The sequence below is a fragment of the Elephantulus edwardii genome, unplaced genomic scaffold (assembly GCF_000299155.1).
Source record: "Elephantulus edwardii isolate Elephantulus edwardi_28Jun2011 unplaced genomic scaffold, EleEdw1.0 scaffold00089, whole genome shotgun sequence".
Classification (NCBI taxonomy): Eukaryota; Metazoa; Chordata; class Mammalia; order Macroscelidea; family Macroscelididae; genus Elephantulus; species Elephantulus edwardii.
In genome coordinates, this window is record NW_006399839.1 from 1,940,267 (window position 1) to 1,966,105 (window position 25,839).

General features: G+C 35.6%; 1 protein-coding gene across 1 annotated transcript in view; it reads right to left on the reverse strand.

Annotated features, from left to right (window-relative positions):
• MED13L (mediator complex subunit 13-like) overlaps window positions 1-25,353 on the reverse strand; it is a 295,915-nt gene extending 270,562 nt beyond the window's left edge. The window contains exon 1 of the mRNA XM_006890397.1: window positions 25,121-25,353. The gene's annotated coding sequence lies outside the window, so the exon portion shown is untranslated. The remainder of the gene's footprint in view (window positions 1-25,120) is intronic.
• Between the last annotated feature and the right edge of the window lie 486 nt (window positions 25,354-25,839).

Sequence of the window (25,839 nt, forward strand, 5' to 3'; positions counted from 1 at the left end):
GGAGTTCCAAAATCTTGGTCTCCAAGAAGCAACCTGGTTTCACCCTCTCCAGGACAGATCCGTATGTTCTCTCAGCAGTCCATGATATGTTTCTCTTCTCCGGTATCACAACACAAAGGCATCGATGATTATTCTGTCATCCTTAGTTACTGTCCAGATCTCTGATGCATAGCAAGTAATTGCAAAGACCATTCAAGATCAGGCACACATTAGTATATACATGTTATCATTGCTCTTCAACACTCAGGTGAGATCTCTGACAATATACTTTCCCAGTGCAGTAACTCATCTTTTTTGATTCCTGACTGTTAGTGCCAAGAGTGTTGATTGTGGATACAAGCAGGATGAAACTGTTAACTGTCAATCTCTTTTCCATCTATCATGATGCTGCCAGTTGGTCCAGTGATGAAAATCTTGTTTTCTTGATGTTGAGCTGCAACCCATATTGACAATTGCAGTCCTTGACCTTCTGCAGCAAACGCTTCAGATTCTCCTCAGTTTTGGCAAGCAAGGTTGTGTCATCTGCATAACACAGGTTGTTGATGAATCTTCCTCCAATCCTGATACCAAATTCTCTCTCATAAAGTCCAGCCTTCCAAATGATCCATTCAGATAAGAGAACTTTTTATATCAGTGGGTTCATTATTTCTAGTATAGTTTTTCATTTGAAAATTCCAAGAAATACTTTCTGAAATCTTTGCTCACGAGTCCAGAATTTAAGCCTTACCTAGCAAAAAAGACAGTACATTTATCTTGTAAAAAGTGTCTTTAAACACACAGCTTCAAGGGAGTAGGCTGTACCTTGAGCCATCGTAAAAAAAAGCACAATTTCGTTCCACAATAAACAGATATTTGTAGAACTCCTTACTCATATAAACAACTTCATTGGCTACAAAGATCTAAAACCTTTCCCCTTATTTTTTAAAATCAATATATCAGTTTTGAAGACAAAATATGACATTCTCCTGCCAATAAGTTGTAGCCATGACAACAACAACAAAGACACCAAACTGTTTCTTGGACTATCTGACTCACCTTGTTATGTAATACCTCAGTTTTCAAAGGCAAGGGCCATTTAATCAGGCTAGAAATACTAACCAAGATACATTCTCTCTTCTAGTTGATTAATAAAAGGTTTTAAAATAAAAAGTAAAAATTCCAGAGCACCTTACCATCTCAAAGATATGGATGAGATGACAAATTTCAAAACAAAATAACTAAACAAAAGAAAATTAAAATGTTAATACTAAATTCATATTCATCCCAAATTTGGGTGGGGAAAAATACTAGTATTTCTTCCAATTGAGTTATCAGCAAAATCTAAGGAAAATAGAATTTTCAGTAATAGTTCCTCTTCCTTTGTCTTTATATTTGTCTTATCTAAGAATGAGCAAAATATTTTTTACTCATTCAGCATGCCCTAAAGCAAATAAATAAAGCCCATAAATAAAGCTCAAAGCCCATCATGCAATAACCTTTTATCTAACTCATTCTAACTTCTAGCAAAAGACCAATAAATTTGGTGACTAGTGCTGTATTAGGGAGCTCTGGTGGCCTAATGGCAAAAAAACTCTGCAGTGCAATCCCAAAGGCTTACGGTTAGAGGCCACCAGGTACTCCGAGGCCACCAGGTACTCCGTGGGAGAAAAATGGGCAGTCTCCTCCCATGCAATTAACTGCACCTGAAAACCCGCTGGAGGGTCAGCTATGGGTTGGTTCCGACTCCACAGTACACAACAACAACAGTTCTGTATTATTTTATAATATTAACAAACTTAAACTATAATGGTATATCTGCCTCCTGGATTTATGAGTTTATCAAGCTTTAGATAAAGTAGCTGCTAACAGAAAAAGTCAGCAGTTCAAACCCACCACTCTGTGGGAGAAAGATGAGGCGGACTCATGGTACCACTTAGAACCTCAGAACTTGGAGGCGTATTGCTATAGGCGGGAATCAACCCAATGCAATGAGTTTGTTTTGTTTGGGTATCTTAAGTCTCTCTGTCGCCTTACACAGGAATAGTATAATACCTGGAGATGTAAATTTTAAAAAAAAACCTGCCATTAAGAATCCTATGGAGTCAGTGAGCTCTGGTGGCCTAGTGGTAGGTAAGAAGCTGCACTGCAATCCCAGAGGTAAGCGGTTCAAATCCACCAGATGCTCTGCTGGAGAGGGAGGGACAATCTCCTCCTGTACCAGTCAGATCCGATTTGACAGTTACATGCGCGCGCGCGCACGCGCGCGCGCACACACACACACACACACACAAAATTAAAAAATTTAAAAAAAATCCTATGGAGCACAGTTCTACTCACACACAGGGTCTTCATGAGTTACGATCAACTCGACAGCAAGTGGTTTTAATGTTCTCAAGATACCCCTCAGTGTTACAAACCATCTAAAATCTGCACACAAATTTCAAAGGATGTCATTATATATTCCTAAACTGATCAGTGCATTGCTTTTAAAAGTGTGAAGGGTTTTTCGGGGGGAGGCATAAATGAGAGGGGATAAAAAAATTGTACCTTTGCTTCAGTTACACTGAATAACCCACCATACAGTAACATGATCCTTGTGCTTTCTACCACAAACGAAGTACTCTAAATGATAATCAATACCTCTTTCAAGCCAACATTCCTCAATAACATTCCTTCAAAAGTGACAAAAAGCATGTAACAGGCTTTTTCCTTCGTAATCTAGGAGAAATCTGTCATATGTATCCCATATAACTTTCAAAGGATTTGTCCATTGTCAAAGGGATAAAGTCAAAGAGGTCCTGCACAATCTGTTTCCTATCTACCTATCTCTCCAACCTCCCTCCCTATCCTGCCCTCTCTTCTACCACATACCAAATAAGCCCCTGAACACATGGAGTTACTCAAATTTCAATTCCATTCAATTTCTCCTATCCTGCTAAAATATAAAAGCTTACTTAATTTTAGATCCACAATGTCCAGCATACTATTTACAAAAGAGTATTCGTTCAATGTACGCTTAATGGATAAAATGTGGATCTAGCCCATTTCCCTAGACTTCAGTTGATTAATTTTAAAATCAATAAATTAAAACATCTTCTCACAAATCCAGTATTTAAAGATCCAAAACCAGATGTGCTTAAAATATACAAGTTATTTTCATGGCCATTATTTTATCTGACAAAAAATAATGGAACACCCTCCTAATATCCTCTATACCAAGAGTATTTTTTTGGCTCTAATTTATTTAACATATTACAGCTCTGATTAATCTTCCTAGCCTCTCAAATAATCTCCTCTCAAGGTAAACAAGTCTTAACGCAGTATTCAAGATTTCAGTGATCTGATTTAAACTCTTTCCAAACTTTTTTTTTCCTTTCCTTTTTGTGAGAGAGCCCTGGTAGCATGATGGATTAAGCAGCGAGATGCTAACTGAAAGGTCAATGGTTTGAATCTACCACCTACTCTCCCCAAGAAAGATGTTTGCTTCCACGAAGATTTTCAGTCCTAGAAATCAGAAGGGGCAGTTCTACTCTGTCCTATAGGTCACAATGAATCAGAATCAAGTCCTCAGCGATGGGCTGGATTTGGATAAATTTTTTATACATATAATTTTTTTTCTCTTTATCACATCCTTCTCAACAGCCAGGCTTAGTCAACTCTGCCTTTATATTTTGGTATTTTCTAACTAGACTATCTTTCCTCCCTCCTGCTCCTGAAACCTACATGTCCTATGGAACTCCAAAACGAAGTAAATGTATTCAATGTTGTTAAATGGCATCATGCCAATTTGGACTCACAGTACTCCATACGACAGAGTAGAAGTTCTCCAGTTTCCAAGACTAATCTTTTCAAGGGTAAATAAACTAGGTTATTTCTCCTTTGCAGTGACTGGGTGGGTTTGAACAGTCAACTTTTATGTTAGCTGCTGAGAACTTAACAAATGCACCCAGGGTTCCTTACTCCTTCCATGAATCTTGATGAACTTAAGTGCAGGTCATCTTTACTCTTGTTAGTGCCAAGAGTATCTAACTGTATACTTTTATTAAAGGTCCTATAACATCAAACAGGGAGCTCCAGTGGCCTAGTGGCAAAAAGCTGCACTGCAGTCCCAAAGGCACACAGTTTAAATCTACTAGGTGCTCAGAGGGAAAACATGATATGAGAAAGTACTTTAGTTTCATGAACAGTCATCACTCTCACTAGCATCCAAGTATTTCCAAGAATCAATATTTGGCTCAGGAATGAGGTAGACAGATACTTCTAGAAGGCACTTCTACATATGTCTCGAAGTTGCTGGAAAAGCAGAAACTATGGCAATCGCTACTCAAGGTTTATATCAACTTTAAGTATTTATTCACTTGTGATATAAATAAAGGTAAAGAATTCATGATTAATTAAAAAACCAAGCCACTTTTTTAGTATTGAATCCATCTTCCTATATCCCATATTAACAAACATTCCATTACCGTAGGTAACCTCACCAGTCAAGAGAAATGTGATGAATTGGGGAGATGGTTCCATTAGCAAAGACCAACTTCATACTATTCTCTTCTATGTCAAGTCTGAACCAACTCATAGGAGACCATCCAGTAGTTTTTCCGAGACTGTAAATCACACACAGGAAGAAGCAGCCCATGTTTCTCCCTCAGATCAGCTGGTGAATTTGAATATCCTGCCTTCAGGTTGGCAGCACAATTCCTTATCTACTAGGCCATCAAAGCTCACTGTGCTTAACTTGACAGTGAAAATCTAACTAGGAAGATCTGTATCAATGTGTAAAAATATTCTTCCGTAGCTTATGGCAGTGAGGTTGAGATGAAGGATAGGAAATTTTGGCCAGAGTTCACTATCTTGCACTCAAAGATAAAAGCTTTGTCATGGCTGACAAAACTGGTGAAAATTTAGGAAGCCTTTTCTTTCGCTTACTAGTATATTGAAGCCCCTAACTCAACTGTGTTGAAATGTCTGCTCTTGCCCTATGAATACTATCACAGCCTAGGATAAATGATGATAGTTATAGAAAGGCTTCAGGCCTTTTGTTTATAGGGTCGCCATGAGTCTTGCTCAGCTCGATGGCAATCAACAACAGGGAAGACAGCAACATACAGGCCTGGCTATGAGTTGGTGGTCGTTTTTGTTCTGTACCATCGAGTCAGAACCGACCCATAGCAGACCCTCTGGCAGGTTTTCAGAGGCAGTTAATTGCACAGGAGGAGATTGCCCAACCTTCTCCAACAGAGCAGCTGGTGATCTCTGAACCATGTGCCTTCGGGATTGTAGCACAGCTTCTTCCCACTAAGCCACCATTAGCCGCCAAAATGAAGAAAGAGCAGGAAGCTAGTTAGAGAAGAATAGTTTGCATAAGCAACTGTCTTATGGTATCATAAGGAAAAATGTTTACTCTTGGGATGTTACCATTAGATAAATGACTCAGTAAATTTCTTAAAACTTCCCTTTCAGACCTGCAATTTTAGTTACATTGAATCATAATTATATCCTTTTTAAGTTTCCAATTTAAGATTAGTAAAGTGTTATAGGTATCTCACAAAAAAAAAAAAAAAGGAATAGGTCAGGTCTAGTTTATTTCTCATCCTAAGGCCGCTTAGCTTTCAAAATACAAAACTTAAAAAAAAAATATCATAGTAAATTAAATTACTAATACTTTAAACTAGAGAACAGAACCTCTCTAATGTTGCTGTAGGAACAAGAACTTTGAAAATACATAACATGAACACTTACCACTTTGGACTGTACCTGGTTAAGTTTACAGGCATACCTTAACTTACTGCATTTCGCAGATAATGCATTTTTAACAACCTTAAGGTTGATGGCAACTCCACATCAAGCAAATCTATCAACCCAGTTTTTTAACAACATGTGCTAACTTCATGTTTCTTGTCACATTTTGGTGCTTCTTGCAATACTTCAGTCTTTTTCATAATGCTTTTATTACACGTTTACTAGACTACAGTACAGCATAAATATAACTTTCATGTAGACCTAGAAAACAAAACAAAAAAATTAAAATTGTGTGACTTGCTTTATTGTGAGGATCTGAACAAATTCCACAGTATCTCCAATGTCAGACTATTCTTATCTAAATGTTTCCCTGAAGAATAAACTCTGAGCAATCTAGTTCATCAATGAATGCCAAATACTTTGCACAGTATCTGTCTCATACTCAAAGAGAAACAATAGCTGAAGATCAAACAAGCAAAGAGATAGCATGAGTCCACTCAGAGCCCACTAAAACTCTGCAAACATTGCAAAAAATTATAGTAAAATAAGGCTTCTTGAATTCAAATGTTCACTGATTAAATTTCTAGAGAAAATTAGCAAATTATTTTATATTTCAAGCTCCTCTACAGCAGTGACAATGCCACTCCCAGTACCAACCACAGTGCCTAATACTCAAGAACTAAATTAAATTCTATACTTCTCCTCCTTTTCCTGCCAGTGTAAAAGATTCAGTAATATAAAGAGATTAAATAACACAAATATTTAACTGGCCTTTTTTTTTCTTTTCTAATTAAATCTTTATCAGATCCAGTCATATTGAAAATACTGAAACAAAAGAAAGCATCATTAATATAAAGGTATTTACATTCTTTCTACCTTTTCCTACCATGTCCAATATTTTAATCGAGACCCCTAAGTAAAACAATCTCTCTAAATGTAGTATGTAATACACTAGGCAAGTACTGCCCTGACTTAAACTCAGCAGCTGTTTTTATCCAGTTCATAACATAAACTTTAAAACTCCTGCAATGTCAACAATTGAAATTATGTCAACTAGACAACAGTTACAACAAAATCATGCTTTTTATATCCAATATGACTTTATACTTACTCTAAAATGCACAGTTCAGTACTCTCGGTATCCAGAATTTCATTCTTTAGAAAACAGCTTTCTACTTAATAGGACTGATATTAAGACTAGACTTTTGAGAAAATGATAGAGAAACTGTGAAGAGACACTCTGATTGTAAATTTCTTCAAATAATCGAAAAAATCTGTAATTTTTAATAGAGTACATATTCAAAGTATTTAAGATAAGCAGCAAAATATTCTAACACTGGTTTTTCGAAAGCACTGACTGCCATTTAGACTCATATGGTTAAATTAACATGTTCCTCACAATTCTCAGAACAAAAGCCACTAAGGATAACTTTAAAGACTCAGCATTTTACTCAATACTAAAACATTCTAAAAGTAGATGGACCAGCAACAATAAACCAATGGGGTTTTCTAAATTATTTTCCTAATTAAACTTGTTTTTTTTAAAAAAAAAGTATTAGCAAGGAAAGATAAATCCTCTATGTATAGTTAAACTTGTTTTTAAAAAAAGGAAGCTGCTTACATATAAACATGAAGAATTACATTTGAACACTATTTATGTTATTGGTATTCCACTGCATTTTAAAAATGTCACTAAACTATTGCAACAGTTACCAGTGCCTCATTTTTTTTTTTGCTAGTGCTTTTTACCAATGTTTCCTCATTATATAAGTATTAAAGTGGTAAATTCTGGACAGATTAGCATAAAAAAAAACCAAAAAAATGAAATTACTTTGGTTCAAAAGAATAAGGATTTCAACATTCAATCTATTCATTTCATAAGTCTGTAAGTGATTTTTGTTGTTTTTATGTGCCATCAAGACAAAAGTGACTCATGGCTGACCCTCTAGAAGGTTTTAAGAGGCTGTAAATCACACCCAAGGACAGTGTGCATCTTTCTCCCATGGAGCAGCCAGTGGACTTGAAACTTCTGCCTTTGGGTTAACAGTACAGCTCTTTACCACTGGGCCATGAGAGCCCCCTTAAGGGATCTTTAGAATTCTTTATAAGGTGATATAATAAAGAATGACTCATTCTTAAATGCTCATACTATGATCTTGATTCAAAGTACTTAAGAACCATCAAATAAAACTTTTAGAAGCATTCATTTGTCTAGTTCCCATGATCAAATTAGTATAAAAAACATTTCCAAGGCAAAATTATTTTGATAATAAAATGTTAATTAAGCCAAAATTCTTAAGATATATTCTGCATTTTAATGCCTAATGTCAGAATTCCAGAAAACTCCTATCAAATTTAGTGGAGCTTCCAAATAGCTTCTAGAGTAAAATACTAAAAATATCTGTAATATGGCCTAAATTAAATACTAAAACTAAAACTATAAGATAGCTTAGCTATTAATGCTATTATAAACTGATCTATCTTTTTTAAAAGTATGTATCAAATAATCATAAGTCAATTAAAATTTACATAAAATAATAATGAAAATGACGGTTTCAAAGTAAAAGCATCTTTATTTATTTCCAACTATTTTCTTCTACTCAAAGATTCCCAAGAGACAATTCTCAATTCATTACTCAAATAGCAGAGTTCCAAATTCTCAATTCTCTCAGCAGGTCATCTCAATACATAAGCCATCTAAATACATAGTCTAGGTTTTAAAAGAGGCTATAATCAAAAGTTCTTTGCTTTCATAGGCTAATACAGATTAAACTTTCTGGTCCACGCACCTTGGAACTAAGTTAGGCAAAGGACCAAGAAAAGCTTTAGACAAATAACTCTTAACTTTGTGACAATCAAAAAGTAGCTTGTGTTTTAAAAATAAAAAATGTAAAAAAAAAATGCTAGGGAGCTCTGGTGGCCTAGTGGCAAGAAGCTGCACTGCAATCCCAGAGGTGAGCAGTTCAAATCCAGCAGATGCTCTGCTGGAGAAGGAGGGGCAACCTCCTCCTGTACCAGTCAGATTCGATTTGATGATACACACACACAAAAAAAAAAAAAAATAGTAAATTTTTTTAAAAATTAAAAATGCTACACATGGCTATTATTAAAATGACATATCTCAACTAATATACTACTGAACCCAAAAGTCCTAATTGGTTTGCAGTCCATCTAATGTTCACCTAGTTAAATTAACAGACTTGGCATGGTAGACTTCCACTTAATAACTAACTACAGTATCTGGTCTATACAGCATATAAAAATAAATTCAAGAAACATGAAACCAGTAGAATCTTGAATTCTGCCCTTGTAAAATCATTCCATTTAGGATTCATAAGGAAATAGTAATTCTGGAATGCCTTTCTATTGCAAGACTGAGTATAAGCACTATGGAGTTTGTCTTTCAATATGGCTTTTCTAGGATTATTTGAATGTTGATTACTGATGATGTGGATGGGCAGGACTATGTCAATAGGGCATGCTGGCTTATCTATCATTCCACAAAAGGACTGGACAAGCAGTCTCAACAATCTACAAGAGGACTGGCTCGTTTCACTAATAAAAAGCTCTAGCTGCCATGACAGAATCCTCCCCAGTCAGAGAAGAGAAAAAAGACCATCCCCAAACATACTGGCACATGAGAACCTAGGAGCACGGTTCTAGAGCCACGAGGTTCCGGCTGAGGTGCCTGCAAGCACATTTCAGGAGCTGTCTTGCCTGTATTTTATTAATCTGTGACTTCTCCAATATACTTCGGTGTGGTCTGTGAGCTATCACATCTGATTGTGGACCCGGAAAAACAGTAAAATTGGTGTTGAGCTGATGAGAAAGAATTCTGGGAATGTGGGAGCCTTGTCTGACCCCATGGGAATTGGTTTTGCTTTACTGATGCAAAACAATACAGATGGTTTCCTGCCTATGAAGTTGGTAAAATCAGATCCGGCGCTTTCCACGCAGCCCTTGCTCTTTTTACAAGTACCTAACATGGTGTCTAGCAGGTACAAAGTAAAGTATAAATATATTTTATTATTGTTTCATACCTACTTATCAACACACAACTATTTCAAACCATCATTCATCCCTAGTTTACTTCTGCTACTCAATTAAGCACAATAATCTTTAATAAAAACTCTTCTTAAAAGTGAAAGGCCAAATGTGGAAAGGGAAACCATTTCATTAGGGCATAAAGCACAAATGTGGATGGGTAATCGTTGTTAAGGAGTTACCTGGGTGATAAATAATAGGTTAAACACCAGACTACTAGCCTGTTGGCAATTCAAACCCACCCACAGGCTCCTTGGAAATATGTTGATCTGCCTCTGAAAGGCCACAGCATTGAAAACCCTGTGGAGGGAGGGAGTCTATTCTGAACACACTGAACACACCATGAGTCAGAATCAACTGAGTAGCAACTAGTACCAATATAAACTCTTGTTATCCAATAGTCTAATTTTATACAAGTGAAATGTGATCAAGAAATTACTCTGGCCAATTGAGTACTACAACTTACATGTACAAGGGCATGATCTCTAGCAAAGACAATAATGGATGGAATTTTTACTCAAAAATTGCTTCAGTAACAAGGGGATAATTATTATTAATCAGTCTTGCACTAGCAATTCCATAAAGTGGCTTTAAGAGATCATTTTTTTAAAAAAAATCAAATGCCTACACATGATTTCATTAGTACAATACAGACAATGCCAAATAGAAAATATTTCAAACTTTATCTATAAATAGAAAACACAATCAAAGCCATGAACTGCAAAAGTTTATCTTAATTTGAGATCTAAATTAATAAGAATTCAATATTTTGACAGAAGAGTTCATTAGAGTAAAAGTATGTCTATGAAATGCATTTACAAGGCCTTTAAATCTAAATACTTTATATTCGCTTCAGGAATGGTACCATAAAACAAAGAGCTACAATCCCTGAATCATCGATAAGAAGATAAATAAATTTAAACAACTTGCTATGATGACACATATCATCAACAGAAGAGACATGGTGAACACTCAAGCTTTTATTTTCGTTCACCTGTTACACTTTTCTTTTTGTTCATCTGTTACCCTGGCCTCTAACTCTCCAAAGAAAAAAATATAACAAAAGAATGATCAATTTCTTCCTGGCCTCTGTTCCATCTTGGATATGTGAGGGAGAACAGGACAGAGTAAGCCACGATCCATGACCTCTATGCTGCCGGTGAATGCCAGCTGAGCTAAGGTCACAAATGGAAAAGGAGAATGATAGATGGTTCCTGGACAAGAAGGTCTCTTTCACTAATGATGGAAGGACTCTTCAATCATCCTCTGGGAGATATGGCTGCATTCCATGCCTTCTCAAAGCAAAATGTTAACTGATTCAGAACAACTGCAGCAAGTGTACATGCTCACACAGACATACACACAAACATCTTCTGAGGAGCAATGAGTAGTCATTTTTAAAAATACTAGCTAAAATTTGCAAAAATAACTTGCAGTCTTAACTATTTAGAAAAACAAAAAAAGTAAAACCTTGTCTTCATAATAACAAAACTTAACCTTAAAAATGTGTGACTAAGTAATAATGCTATCTCATTTCAGCATTCAGTTAATAACCATGGTAATTCAAAGAGGCTCATAACTAATGCAGTATTTCAAGGTGAGAAACACAAAGCTCAAAGAAAGCTATCTGTCAACATGACACTATAGTGAAACACTGAGGATGTTCTCCAAGAGCCCCTAATCATTTCTATATGGCAATATCAACTGTAGAGCTGGGCTGGCAATTTAAAGCACAGAGAAGACAGCACAGAGCATTAAATTCATGATTTATTTATAAGTTAACAAGTCTTCTGACATATTAATACCATTAGGCATTTTACCTCCCAAAAAATAGTATTCTTCCACAGCCACCTGTGTTCTACAGGACAAAACACAAACTTTTGACAACTGACCAATTCAATTGCTATCTACAACACTAATAAAAATAAAATATGGAAAATCATCCAATCAACTTTAAATATAAGCTATAAAATATAAAAAATTACAAAGGAAGAAAACTGTGCCACAGACTTTTCAATATGCAGTTAAAGGGAATCAATACATAAATAAAAGGTTTCAAATGTGGTTACATGTACTTCTTAAAACAATATCCAAAAATTATAGTATGCTTTTTCTTGTAATACAGGACACTGGAGGGTTTAATGGTCTGCAATGGTGCCAAAGCATTTAAAAAAAAAAACCCACACAAGCAAACTCTTCAGTAGATACATTCATTTAATCGTTAATTTATTTTGCCAGTCACTATGCCTGTTTTAGAATTACAAGAAGGTCAAGGAGGTACACAGACTTGGACCAAAATTGCTTCCAGCCTAGCAGAGTGTCCTATTTGTCCTATTAGGTCTTCAACTATCCATTAAGGATCAATTCCTCAGCCCAGTGTTCAAGCTGCATCAACATCAGGCACAAATACACATTTTTCAATTAATTTCTCAACTTTAACTCTTCCTTAGTAAATGTTCCAAATACTCCTAACTGTATCTTGCAAGTTCTATACATCCAAATTCTACCCATGCTGTCTGGCTAAGCTGACGTACCAATACTTCCACAAAAGCTCTGTCTCCTTCCAACTGCAATAATAATCTCCCAGGCCACATTACTCTCTCCTCTGTAACAATGTGTAACCTGTATGTGCTCTCTCCCCTACTACAGTGCCGATTTCTGAAAAGCAGAGTATCTTTCTGATTCATTTCTGTATTTCACAGACCTAACAGTTGTGGCCCAATAAACATCTACTGAAAAAGTAAATACAAATAATTATAAGTCTAAATATAAATGATCATTAAGCAGTGATGTTTTACCACTACAAGCTTGAAAAATTATTTTTTTTTAAATATCTTCTTGTGCACTCCATTGTCATGACTATATACACAATATTAGAAATTTAAATATGTTGGCAACAAAGCTGACAAAGTACTCGCTGTAGGTTATGCCATGACTTGGTCTTCAAGCACACTATACTAACTGATACTGCAATATTTAAGTCATTTAGCCTTTTTCCTCACAGTAAAACCATATGTGTTTATGGGGGATGGGTCAGCAAATCTGTTTAATTGAAGGCTTTGACTACCTGAGTTCTGGTTAATGAAGCCTTTACTATAGCAATGAGTATAATTGCCCTAGCCATCATTTTTTCACTCAAATCAAGAGCCCGTTTTGTTAATACTCTTAATGAAACCAAAAGTGGCTTGATGAAAATTTTCCATAATCGGAGTCAATGTCAACAAATGCTATTTCCTCCCTAAACAGAGTCCCGAGTTATTTGACAGTGACAAGCCAATCATGAAAACAAGTAATTAAATGAAAAAGTACTACAGAATTCTGAGAACAAAAGCACTAAAGCACTTTCTCTAATGTCTGAGGTAAGCTGTGCTTCTCTAATGCTGTGATTAACAGCACACAACACTATCTATCTACAGGCGTCAGAGTAGGCAATATGCTTGTTAGACAAAGGTAGTACATCTCCATGTTTCCAAAAATATACAAGCAAGCTTTCTTAAGACAGTAGCAACCACCAAAAACTAAAACCTGAAAAATGAGACAATTGCCAAAGAAATGAGGCAGGCATCCTTGCCATCAGGATCACCTATAGACTACTTTTTCAATAAGTTAAAAATGCACCACGAGAAACTTCTCTAAGGGCATCTAAATTTTTCTCTTTTAAATTAATTTCTCTGTGAATAATTTGTCTTCTTATAAATAGCAAATACTGAAATAGCTTACATATAAACATGTTCAAGATTACCTGTGAAAAAAATAATGGTAATCATCTTCCAGAGATTCACACTTCCCTTATCCAAGCAACCATTCCACAAATATTTACTTATTTTCTACTTGTGTTATTTAAATAAGCCTAAAAATATGTTAGAGGCTAGCAAAATAGAGCTGTACCTTTCCCCCAAGGCTAGCAAAGCCATAATCAAAGTCATTTTTTAAAAGAAAGACCTTTTGCATACAACAATACACGAAAACAGGAGGTACAGTATACTAATAACAAACACAGACTTGTGAACAAACTAGCCTTCACATTATCATTTTATGTGCACAATCTTTTTAAACACAAAGACCCTTCTTCATCCAATTTTTAATCTTCTCATTTTTTTTTAAATCAAGCCAGTTCTGCTGCATGATTAACTACAAACTGCAGGGTATTATTCCACCACAATACCCTGGCAACCAGCTCATATTCGGTTACACTATCACAGAACCAAAGGAGGGGGGAAGGGAAAGAACTAATTGTATGATCATGTGAATATTGTAGAAGCCCTTTAGTTCAATCCTAGATGGGCCTCAAGAGGATAATGCTTATTCTGTTGAACTCACTGCCAAATCACAATATGAAAGAGCCAGGATAAAAACAAGACCCAATTATACAAAGAGTGCATTTTGTCAATGTCGGGTTTGTAAGAAATAGGTATGTGGCCTGCTACTTGTGGAAAATTGTTCAAAAATATTTACATAGATGGCGCTTTAAAGAAATTATCAAACACTTTCTAGTTATAATGAGATTCAATGAGAATCTCTTCAGGTAGTATCAGGCCAGCAGCTATGTCATAAAATACTTAAAGCAACAGAGTCCAATTTGAGGATGCTGTAGTGCTTAAAATGTCTTTAGAATTGCAATCTGTGCAATTCTAGATTTTTATATTGCTTTGTTCATTTACACGAGTTGCTAGTGTCACTACAGTTAAAGGGCTCAGCTCCTAACCAAAAGGTAAGTGGTTCAAATCCAAAAATCCAGTAAGTGTTCTGTAGTAGAAAAGATGTAGCTGTTTCTCTAAAGATTAACTAACTTCTACTATTAAAATAATTCTTTCAAAGAATAAAAAAAAAATCTCTGCTCCTAATGATACTCACAGTAGAGTATATCAAGTTCCAATTTCCATTTGCTCAGACATCATACTCTCAAAAACCAAACCAAATGTAAGTCATTTGTTAAGTGCTTTCTTCAAGCACGTATTCATTCACCAAATTAACCAGCAAGATCTCTAAGGCTACCATACTTTAAACAGGTCTACAGATCAAGAAGCCTAATTAAAAGGTCTCAGCAAACACCTTCTCCTTCACTTAAATAGTTAACTTCATTCTTTACTACAGGTTTCTGAGTTTTCAAGATCTAGGTATATTACTAAGCTCTAAGGGCTTACTGGTAAGGAACTGTGCTGCCAACACAAAGGTATGTTGTCTGAACCCACCAGGAGCTCCACAAGAGACATATGGGCAATCTCCTCTCAGGTGATTTACTGCCTCTGAAAACCTGCTGACGGGTCAGCATGACTCTATTCCAACGCAAAGGTACTAACAACAACAGGGCTATGACAGATCTATAAAAAGAAAAGGGGTAGCTGTTGTTGTTATGTGCCATCGAGTCCCCTGCAACCCATAGTGACCCTATCTACATATAGCAGCTCTGAAGCCTGCCTTGGCCTGAGCCAGTCTCACTAATTCTGACACACCAATCCCCACTGCCTCAGTTACTGCATCAATCCATCTCATTCGGGGGTCTTCCTCTCTTCCGCTGTCTGTCCACCATTCCAAGAATGATGTCCTCCAAGGACCAGTCTCTCCTGGCCACGTGCCCAAAGTATGTTACATGGAGCTTCAAAATCCTAGCCTCCAAGGAGAAACTTGGTTTCATCCTCTATAAGACAGACCAATTTGTTTTCTTGGTGTTCCATGGCACGTTCAAGACTCTTCTCCAGCACCACAACTCGAAGGCATCTATTCTTCTGTCATCCTTAGTCACACTCCAGCTCTCTGAAGCATAACAAGTAACTGTGAAACCTATGCCCTGGATTAGGCACACCGTAGTCTCAGAGTAAGAAATAGCTAATGTAGCCAACATATAAAACTGTGTTGTATTCATGTCAAGTTTTTACATTATTTTTATTTCTACTATCTTTACTATTTTAACATGTGCTCAGTATAGAGGCTCAAGCTGCAGCTACTGCAATCAGTATTTGTCTAGTGAGACAGAAAATATTTCAAAAAAGTAAGTTCTCAGTCCAGAATCATGCACACTCGCATTATTTCTTTAAATACAGGAAAAAAAAGAAGAAATAATACAGGAAAAACAACTTTATGTTAATATGACATTGTAGTAGTTATGTATCTTTATTTCAATCAGCCTGGTAAAGTCAAGCAAATCCTCTTATATGGCATAATCACATAGCTTCATGGTATGTATTGATTTGAAGGAGGTATAGCTTCAAAAAGAAAAGGAACAAAGGTAAGATTTTTGCTTCCTCTATTACTAGCAAATTGTGACTTTTATCTCAGTGTTAGTGTCCTTGTGAATCTTTAAATGTGGCATATAAGGGGATAACCCAACCAACTCACTCCAGCCATTATGTTAGAATCAACAGGCCCTCCAGATTTTCAGAGACTATCAAGTACACAGGGAGACTAAGCTTTCTCTCCTAGAGCCACTGAGAGATCTGAACCACCAAAGAGGGACAGTGCAAGATGCAACTCTGTATGGACTAGACCATCATTAGTGCTTTAGCCAGGACCTATTCCTTGAATCTTCCTACTAAAAAGACCCTATTTTGATTTTGTTGAGATTTTTTTGTGCCATTGAGTAGAAACTGACGCCTAGCTGACATTCTAGCTGGTTTTCAGAGGCTGGAAATCACAAAGATTGCCCAGCTTTCTCTCACAGAGGAGCTGGTTGGATTAGCATCTCCTGCCTTTGCGGTGGCAGCAGAACTCCTTATCACTAAGACTGCCACAGCTCCTTAGTCTGAATTTGTTGTTGTTATGTGCTGTTGAGTAACCTGCGACTCCTAGTGACCCTGTGTACAATAGCTCTGATCCTTGCCCTATCGTGAGCCAATCTCATCATCTCTGACACACCTACTCCTATTACCCCAGTCACTGAGTCAGTTCATCTCATCCAGGGTCGTCTTCTCTTGTGCTGTCCCTCCCCCCATCCAAGAATGATGTTCTTCTACAAGTGCTGCTCCCTCCTGGTGACATGCTCAAATATGTGAGACAAATTTTCAAAACTCCCTACTTCCAAGGGGCTTTTTATTGCAATTCCTACACAAACTCTTCCAAACAATAAAGCCAATCTGATGGTATTCTAATAGGTCAGCAAAAAAATCTGCTTGTAAAGCAAAAGGTGCTCACCACCCTATGTATATAATTTTATCTAACCTATTAAATGCTTAAACACATACTGTCATTCATGAATTATTTCTCACTCATTGCAGTTAAGTTAGAACCAACTCACAGCTGATTTTCCAGGGTGTTTTCATGACTGTAAATCACACAGCAGACATATTTCTGCTGTGGATTCAAATTATGCCAAATTGTTCACCCAGAGTGAAGTATTTAGGCCTTTAAAATCTACTAAAAAAAAAAAAACCCTTTTTCTACAAGTTTCTACATTCAGATTCTTTTATCAAACTCCCTAAACAAGAGAGAAAACAAGACTATTTAGACATCTTCAATCAAACTGCAGAAAACCTCTTCTTTATCTTAAAGTCTCCTACCCAAGAACACATTGTAGGAAATATTTTTTAAAAAGCAAGTTGCCGTATATGACTATCCTTAACTTGCTAACCTGATATTTATGTCAGGAACAATGTATTCATCACTAAAACTAGTATGTAACAAAAAGAAGATTCTACCATACCAAGCAACACCTTAACAAGTAAATTCTTAACTCCCTTCCACTGGTGATTCTAATACCTTATTAATAAAGACTTCAACTCAGATTTGCTTTCCACAAATAGATGACTTTACATCAATTCAAAAAGAGCAGACCAAAGTGCCAACACTTACCAATACATTTACCACAAAAAAAAAAACAACAGAAAAATCAACTGATTATATTTTTTCCTAAGGCAACAATCTTTAAATTAAAATTTTCACCAATTGTTTAATTTTCTTATCATTAGAATATCTTTACATGCTATTTCACCACAATCTCAATGTAAATATCTCATTTTTCATAGAAAAACTAATTACATGGTTCAGTAAGTTGCCTGTGGTAACACATCGATTTTATTTACATTCAAAAGTTAGACTTTAACGTGTTCTCTCAATTTCAAGCACACTGAGTTTAACAATTCCATTTAATTTTGCTAGATCTTCTTCTTTATATGAAAGAATTCTGAGGTCATTATGATCTTACTGAGATTTTGCAATATGAATTCCTTACCGAAGTCTTAATAAGTATTTTCTTTTCTCTCTTATAGATATAATTATCTATTAAATCCGATATTTCAGTACAGATGTGCTAGAATCATTTAGATACTCATCACACAATGAAAGCTATTACTATTTCATCATTTTAGCAAATTAACTTTCAAAAACAAAAACATAAGAAAACACAACTGTGGTAAAATTTGCAAAAGAATCAGAAAATGTGCATTAAATACTTTAGACCACTATGAAACTTAGGATGAGTTACTTTATTAATTACTTAGAACTGGCTGCCATCTACTACTGGATGTGAGTTTTCCCTTTAAATGGTTATTTCTGACAAACTACATTGTCATCAACAAAAATGACAAATACAAAAAAGTAAAATTTAGGTGAATTTTGTTAGCAATCTCAAGAATTATTGATGCCATCTATTAAAATTTCTATTATGCTGTAAGAATATCTTGGTATCTAAAATACTATAAATCTGTTGTTTTTGTTGTTATGTGCTGTCGAGTCGCCTGCTACTCATAGCGACCCTATGTACAACAGCGCTAAACCCTGCTCTATCCCTTGCCAATCTTACTGTCTCCGACACATCTATCTCCATTACCACAGTCACTCAATCAATCCATCTCATTGAGGGTCTTCCTCTCCTGTGCTCTCTCCAACCTCCCAAGCATGACATCCCTCTCCAAGGACTGGACTGTTCTGCTCTTTTCTGCAAAATGCTTGTCTGTCAGATAATGTTCTAAATCTAAGCAATCAAAGTAAGACAGACTAGGAAGAAGGATTAGCCATCCACTTCCGAAATAGCAGGCCTCCGAAAACCCTATTTACTATAAATCTAGAATGGTGCAAAATATTATCATCACTTGTTTCCAAAATCACCAGTATACTATATTTGGAGAATAAATAGCTACAAATAATTGAGGAGGGAGGATTCTTTCTAACTTTAATTTCAGTGACTCACAAACAGGTTACTAAGAATTAAAAAAGATAAAAAAAATAAGAGTGGGGGAGTGAATCAGGGATTAGATTTTTGCATAAGGTAAAAAAAAAATTTTACCAAGGGATAATGTCATTCTGGTCAGTTTTATATGCAAAACACTTGTCAGTTTCTCGGAAAGTGTTGTAGTGTTTTGTTTTAATTTCAATCAAAAATAAAAGTGCTTACAATGTCATTTAAAATTCTTTTATTTCCTTAAAAAAAAATAACCAGAAATCACTGGCTAAAATTAAGATGAGCAATAAAGTATTCCTAAGTATCTCATTTATTTTCTCTTTCAGGGAACTCTAAAGGCCTAGTGGTAAGAAGCTGCAATGCAATTCCAAAGGCACACGCTTCAAATCCACCAGCATCTCGGACAATCTCCTGTGCAATTTACTATCTCTTAAAAACCCACAGAAGAGTCAGCTATGAGTCAGTTTCAACTCCATAAAATACAACAAATCAAAGCATCTTATTTATGTTCTATGATTTTAGAAAATTCAGTATCAACATTTCTCTTTTTTCTCTCTCTCTTTGCTGTGAAGTTGGAACAATGCATAGTTGACCTTCCAGAGGGTTTTCAGAGGCTGTAAACTGTGTAGGAGGAGACTGTGCATCTTTATGCAGTGAAACAACTGGTGGATTCAAATCAACTATTAATTGTGAGAGTCTGACTTTATTATCTTAATTTTCCTTTGTTAGATTTCCAAGATGTTTTTTCTCCTCTCCTTTCTCTCCTGCCTCTCAACATTTTCTTTGACTTATTTAAAGCTGGAGTCTTCAATGGTCTTTTAACTACTTTTTCCAGAAGCCAATGTTTCTGGAAGTTCTCTGTTGTTTTAAAACCAAACTTAAAATTAGATCCTTCCTCAAACCACCAAATGAAAAACTGCTGTAGAAAAGGATATTCACATTCTCAATGTCTCACTCTAAATTTATTTAATAATTTGAAAAGGTAAAAGCAAGTTTTATGCTGAATAAAAATCAAAGACAAAGACATGTTATAGTATTATATATATATATATGAAAAGACATGTCTGAGAATGTTCTAAATTAGAGGAGACTTAGGTAGTTCTGGTGGCTTAGTACTAGGAAGTCACACTGCCAACCCACTGGTGAGGTTCAAATTCAGCAGGTGCTAACCAGAAGACAGACGGACAATTTCCTGGCATGTGAAGTACAACCCCACTAGAAGGTCACTATGGTTGAGAGCTAGAAGGTCAACACAACAAGAACAGAGACATGAAAGAGCTCAGGTGGCTTTGCCTAGAGGCAAAGGTTGTATCTCTCTGGTGGTCTGAATTCATTAGCAGCTCCAAGGGAGAAAATGGGCAAACGCCTTTCTTTTGTTTACAGCTTCAGAAATCCAATGTAAAGTCAACAATGAGCTGATTCCAACTTGACAACAATGAGAGACACACGAAGGAGCCCTGGTGGCACAGTTTGTATCATGTTAACAAAAGGGCAAGAAGTTCGAATCTACCAGTTGCTCCTTTAGAAGGAAAATGGGCAGTCTCCTCTCATTAAGATTAACCGCAGGGGTGGGGGTGGGGTGTTTGTGTGGGGAGAAGGGTGCAACAATGAATGAATGGAATTCCAAAATCTCTGTAGATGTTCATTGAAATGAAAAATAAACAACCTAAATTAAAAAAAAAAAAAAGAGTACATCAGAAAGTTAAACTTTTCAAAAAAAAAAAAGATTAACCATCTGAAAAATCCAGTGGAGAATAACTAGGAGTAAGAATTAACCAGATTGCAGGGGGTTTGATTTATTTAGAGACATAACATTTAAATATAATTCCAGCCCATGTGTACAAAGCAGACTGTCACAGAGTTTTCATGCTTGTGACCATTCAGGAACAGATTTCCAGGCCTTTCCTCCTAGACTCTATTGGGTGGGCTTATAACCAAGCTCACCTAACAACAACATCAAATAAGATAAGAAAAGTCAATCTAATATATTACACAACTCTAAAATCTAAACAGAAAGTAAGGGAAAGTATTCAATTACGCCAAAAGAATAATGCTATAGTAAAGTAAAACTGGCAAAGACCATTAATAGTCTTTAGATTAAAATTTCTATACAAAACAAGCAAAACAGTTTCCATGGATAGTCACTGACATTTCTAAATTTAAATTAATTTGAATCTGAAACTAAACAGAAGGTTTAAGTTCCTATCTCAATTGAGAATAAAGCAATTTATTACAATATTATGGTCTTCCTATTCATATTCATCTTATATATTACTGTCAGGTTAATATTATTAATTACTTATACATTTCTTTATTGATTGCAAATTCCTCATCTGTGCTTAAATGCACTCTGCAATAGGCCTAATCCAGTCTCTTGGCCTTTCCTATGCAGCAGTCAATCTTCCTGTAATTTAGTCACTGTCTGCTTCACAATCCTTCTGATGATATATTTTTCTTTCCAACCTAGGGAACTCTCATCTCAAGCCACCTCCTTTGGGTTTCTCCACCACCATCTTCCTTTCCTTTCCTCCAAGACTGAATGTGATGCTTCTCCCAGACCTCCTAATTTAAATCATCAGCAGTGTTCAATCCATCATATTCTAATTACGGATTTACTCACCTACTTCCCTGATGAGACTAAAAACTCCTTAAAAATGTGGACACATTTTACATGCCAAGACTAGTCACAGATGTTGTCAAATGTCAGAGGCAGAATAAACAGATCAGAAAACAAGAAGTCCATCATGGCTCCAGGAGTTTCTGTTACAAGTTTATTAAAAATCACTTACACTACTACACTGCTCTTATGTATTTTCCATGCTCTGTGCATTACACATATTTGTGTACTTGTCTTACACTCTTCTGAAATAGTATCATAAACTCAAGGGCCGGAATTACTTCCAACCCTTTATGGGAGCCACAGAGAGAGGCATGCATAGGGGCACAACGACTGGACACACCTGCACATAGGACATGTACACATTCACAGCTCAGCAAGCACCCTGCTTTGACAGCACAATAGGGAGAAGGCAATAAAGTGACAACCCTACCTAACACTGAATCCAGAGTCATCTCTTAAAGTACTGACTTTTTTATTATTCAATTTAGGATCTATCATAAAATCTTATTTATAAGTCTAGACAAACTCCTTAAGCCTGTGTATCTTCACTCCTTTAATATTTCCTTGCTCCTAGATATTCCACCTAAACACTAAAACTCAAATTTAAAGGCAAGATCACATCATTCTAAAAGGACACTTAAAAAATTAACAAGTGACAGATATTAGCAAGCACTTAAGTGCCATTATATTTTAGTTTTGATGAGTTAACCATTGTCAATGAGTAACAGCAGCAACAGTTAGTTATTGACGCAATACCACTGTGTGCTACTCTAAGTATTTTTATCTGTAAACTCAATCTATAGTGGAAAAGCTGAGGTACAGGCAGATGACCAAGTGGAGATTCAAATCCAAGCAACCCAGAGCCCACACTTTGAACAAACACCACCAAAACTGCAAGTCCACAAATTAGAAAACAAAACTCAAGTGACGTATGTTCCCAACTTCTCTCAGATTCTCCTAAAAATTCCAAGCATTTAAACAAAGAGTGTGATATTATAAAATTAACTTCTTCCCAAAGTACAATTTTCATTTTTCTCTTAAATGAGGATGGTTTATACATTTATGATGCAGGATGGTTTCTTTGTGGTATTATCATTTCCTGAGAAGTTTCTTAGCACTATGCTGGAGCATCCAGTGAGGTAATACAATGGAAAAACATCCTAAGGAACAATAAAATCTCTCAATGAAGGGAGAATGTTACAAATAATGGACAGACAGCCTGCTAACAGAGTGATGCTAAATTTATTTTATAAGAAATAAATTAACTTTCCATATATTAATTTTAAAAAATCCAAAATAGATGGAACTTGTATGACCACCAACTGAAAGACTCCTTTTCTATCTTTCACTTATTTCATGATAGCTCACTTTGTCACAGTTCCCCTCTCTCTTGAAACAAAGCTATCCTATCCTTTGGCCACACCTACTGCTAATTAAATGTCAAGTATTTTAATGTTAGGTTAGGAAGCTCTAGCGGCCTAGTCGTAAGAAACTGCACTGCAATCCCAAAGGCATGCAGGTTGAACCCACCAGTTTCTCCACAGGAGAAGGATGTACAATCTCCTCCAATGAGATTTACTGTCTCTCAAAATTCACTGGAAGGTCAGTTATGGGTCAGTTCCAACTCAACAGTACTCAACAACAATATTAGGTTAGACCGTTTAACATTGTTTTTCACCTCTTTTACCTAAAATATGGCAACCTTATATGAGTCAACCTAATCTTTCTTAAAATGCATTCTATTAAACAGAGGAGATGCAGCCTATGAAGTTATAACTATTTCATCACTGTCAAATCTTCTGGTAGCACACAAAGCAATAAGCAATTTATACCATTTTCAGTCTCAAGAGGAAAGAAAATAAAAATTATTCTCATGGAAAAACATTCATTATATATATTGTTAAGTGAAAACAAGTGACTAGCAAAACAGTGCAATACCAGCTTCATTTGTGCATAAACATCAAGTGTTAAAATGCTATTCTACAGTTTTATTTCATTATTGTCTATTCTCTTGGTGGTTCAACATTTCCTTAATTATCTAATTAAGATGTAGTATTTCTGAAATTTTAATAAACAATTCTTTGCTTAATTTATACTTAAAACATTAATGAAACTACATATACACTCTAAAGCAACTATACTAAATTTAAATGGGTTTACAGCTATGTGACAAAGCCCATTAAAAGTTGCTTCAAAGAACCTTGTTTTTTTTGTTGGTAAAGAGAACATCAACTATATAAACCTAGTCACCAACTGGTTTATAAAATTATGCTAACCAATAAAGACTAGATCAAAAGTTAAAACATAAGGGATCAGCATAAAATAAGTACAGATAAGATCAGATCAGAGAGGAAAAGAAAATCATAAAAAGTGAAAACCGAAAGCCCTCCCAAAAAACTTTTCTCCTAGATACATAGAAAAATTAAACCAAAATATAGGCTTTGATATCAGATAAATAAATACAAATAATATACATTCTTCGGTGAGGTATTATATTTTTTAAAATTCTAATAAATGGAATCTGGGTTTCCATCTTAATTTTAGATGACCTCGCTCCTACCTGAATAAAATGTGCTTTGAGTAAGGTGAATAACCTAACTCAGAATAGGTTTTTAAATGTATAAACCAAACACTTAAAATATGGCAAGAAAAGTTTGGCTTGAACAGACCAATGAACCATAGGTAAATAGTTCAATTAGTCCACTGTGATTTACTGCCCTCTGGCTGTTGTGGCAGGAGGTAAATTATCTTTCCCACTTTTTTTTTTAAAAAAAAAAAAGCTAGGAAAAGTATCAAGGGCAAGTTTTTTAGTAAATCCTCTATGCAGCTTTAGATTAAAGGCAGTTTTTAGTCTGCATAAAAGTTCGTTTTAGTCCTTATAAAAACATTAAAGACATCAACTAACAAACATCACCAAGAGTATCTGCAAATTTTCAACCACTAGTTAACAACTATATAAAGCTTTGGAGAGAATAAAAGTTGGTATTGAAAGACCTAAAGAGTTGCTACCCTAATGATTGAAATTAATCTTGAGTTATCATTTCTTAGCATACTAGACAGAAACACAGTAAAACTTACACTAGTTCAACTTCAGTTTCCAGATAACAGGGGCAAACTAAAGTTAAAAATTAGGCAGCATTCAAACCAGTTTCCTAGAATTCTCTAATTACATAAACACCAGGAAAAAGCAAGTCAAACTTATTAATGTCCGAAACAGGACATACTTTTCATATTAATCTTATTTAAAATACTATCCAGTGTCATCTTATAGTATTTACCCAAGAAGGCTCAAACTAAGTATCTGTATCACCTTACAATGTTCCATCAAAGAACTGAGGGTCAATGAACCACAACAGCCACAGTCTAAGAAAATACAATTCTGTTCACTTCATGGTGTCTGTCTTCCTAATTCACTATCATTATAAACAATGGTAAAGGGCAAGAGAATGGGGGGGGGGGGCACCAAACAAAGAACTAACTAGGAGCAGGAGAGAAGAGCAGAGCAAGAGGCACACCAAACAGGCACTAGGAATTTTTCTTTTACATAGCAGCCATTATAACTTTTCAGGAATTTTTTATTATAAAAAAGCACATAATACAAATAATTTTTTTAAGAAAAAACTTACCCTGCAGTTCATGATGTATTACACCCACTAGGTTGGGCTCATCTCCCCACCAGAATATCCATAATTCTTTGCAATCTGGTTTGACATCACGACGCCATACACACAGTAAGTTGGCTTGCAGACAGCGGATGAAACTTAACAGGATTGGATCATCCTGGGCTGGGGCTGAAATTATGGGTCCACAGTCCCCATGCCCTCCAAAATTGTACCTACGCCATTTGATTCCCGTGAGTTCAGCCTAAAAAAGAAAAAGAGGGGGAAAAAAGCCAAACAGGTCAACTGAGTATTTTTCCTTTTATTTACTGATTATGTTATTATAAAAACAGGCTTTTATAATGAAAGAATATACATTAAAGTCATCTTTACATAAACTTCCTATCAAAGAAACTGTTTCTAATGAAGAATATATGTTAATCATTATTGATTTTTATGAATGGGGAAGAAAACTCATTTCTATCAAAATTTCTGCAGGGTACTTTATAACAAATAAATAATCATTATTCCCTACTGAATCATATTTTCTGTAAAGTCTCTATATATGTAAACTACTCATTATTATGATCCCATCTTTAAATCTTAAATGATATTAAAAAATTAGGTATACTCTGTTAAAGGCTTTCCTCAATTTCTTCTTATCCAGAAGCTCCATTTTATACCCTTTTTAATCAAGGAGCAGGTAATATGCAGTGACCTGGTGCTTCATCACATGTGCCAAAAGG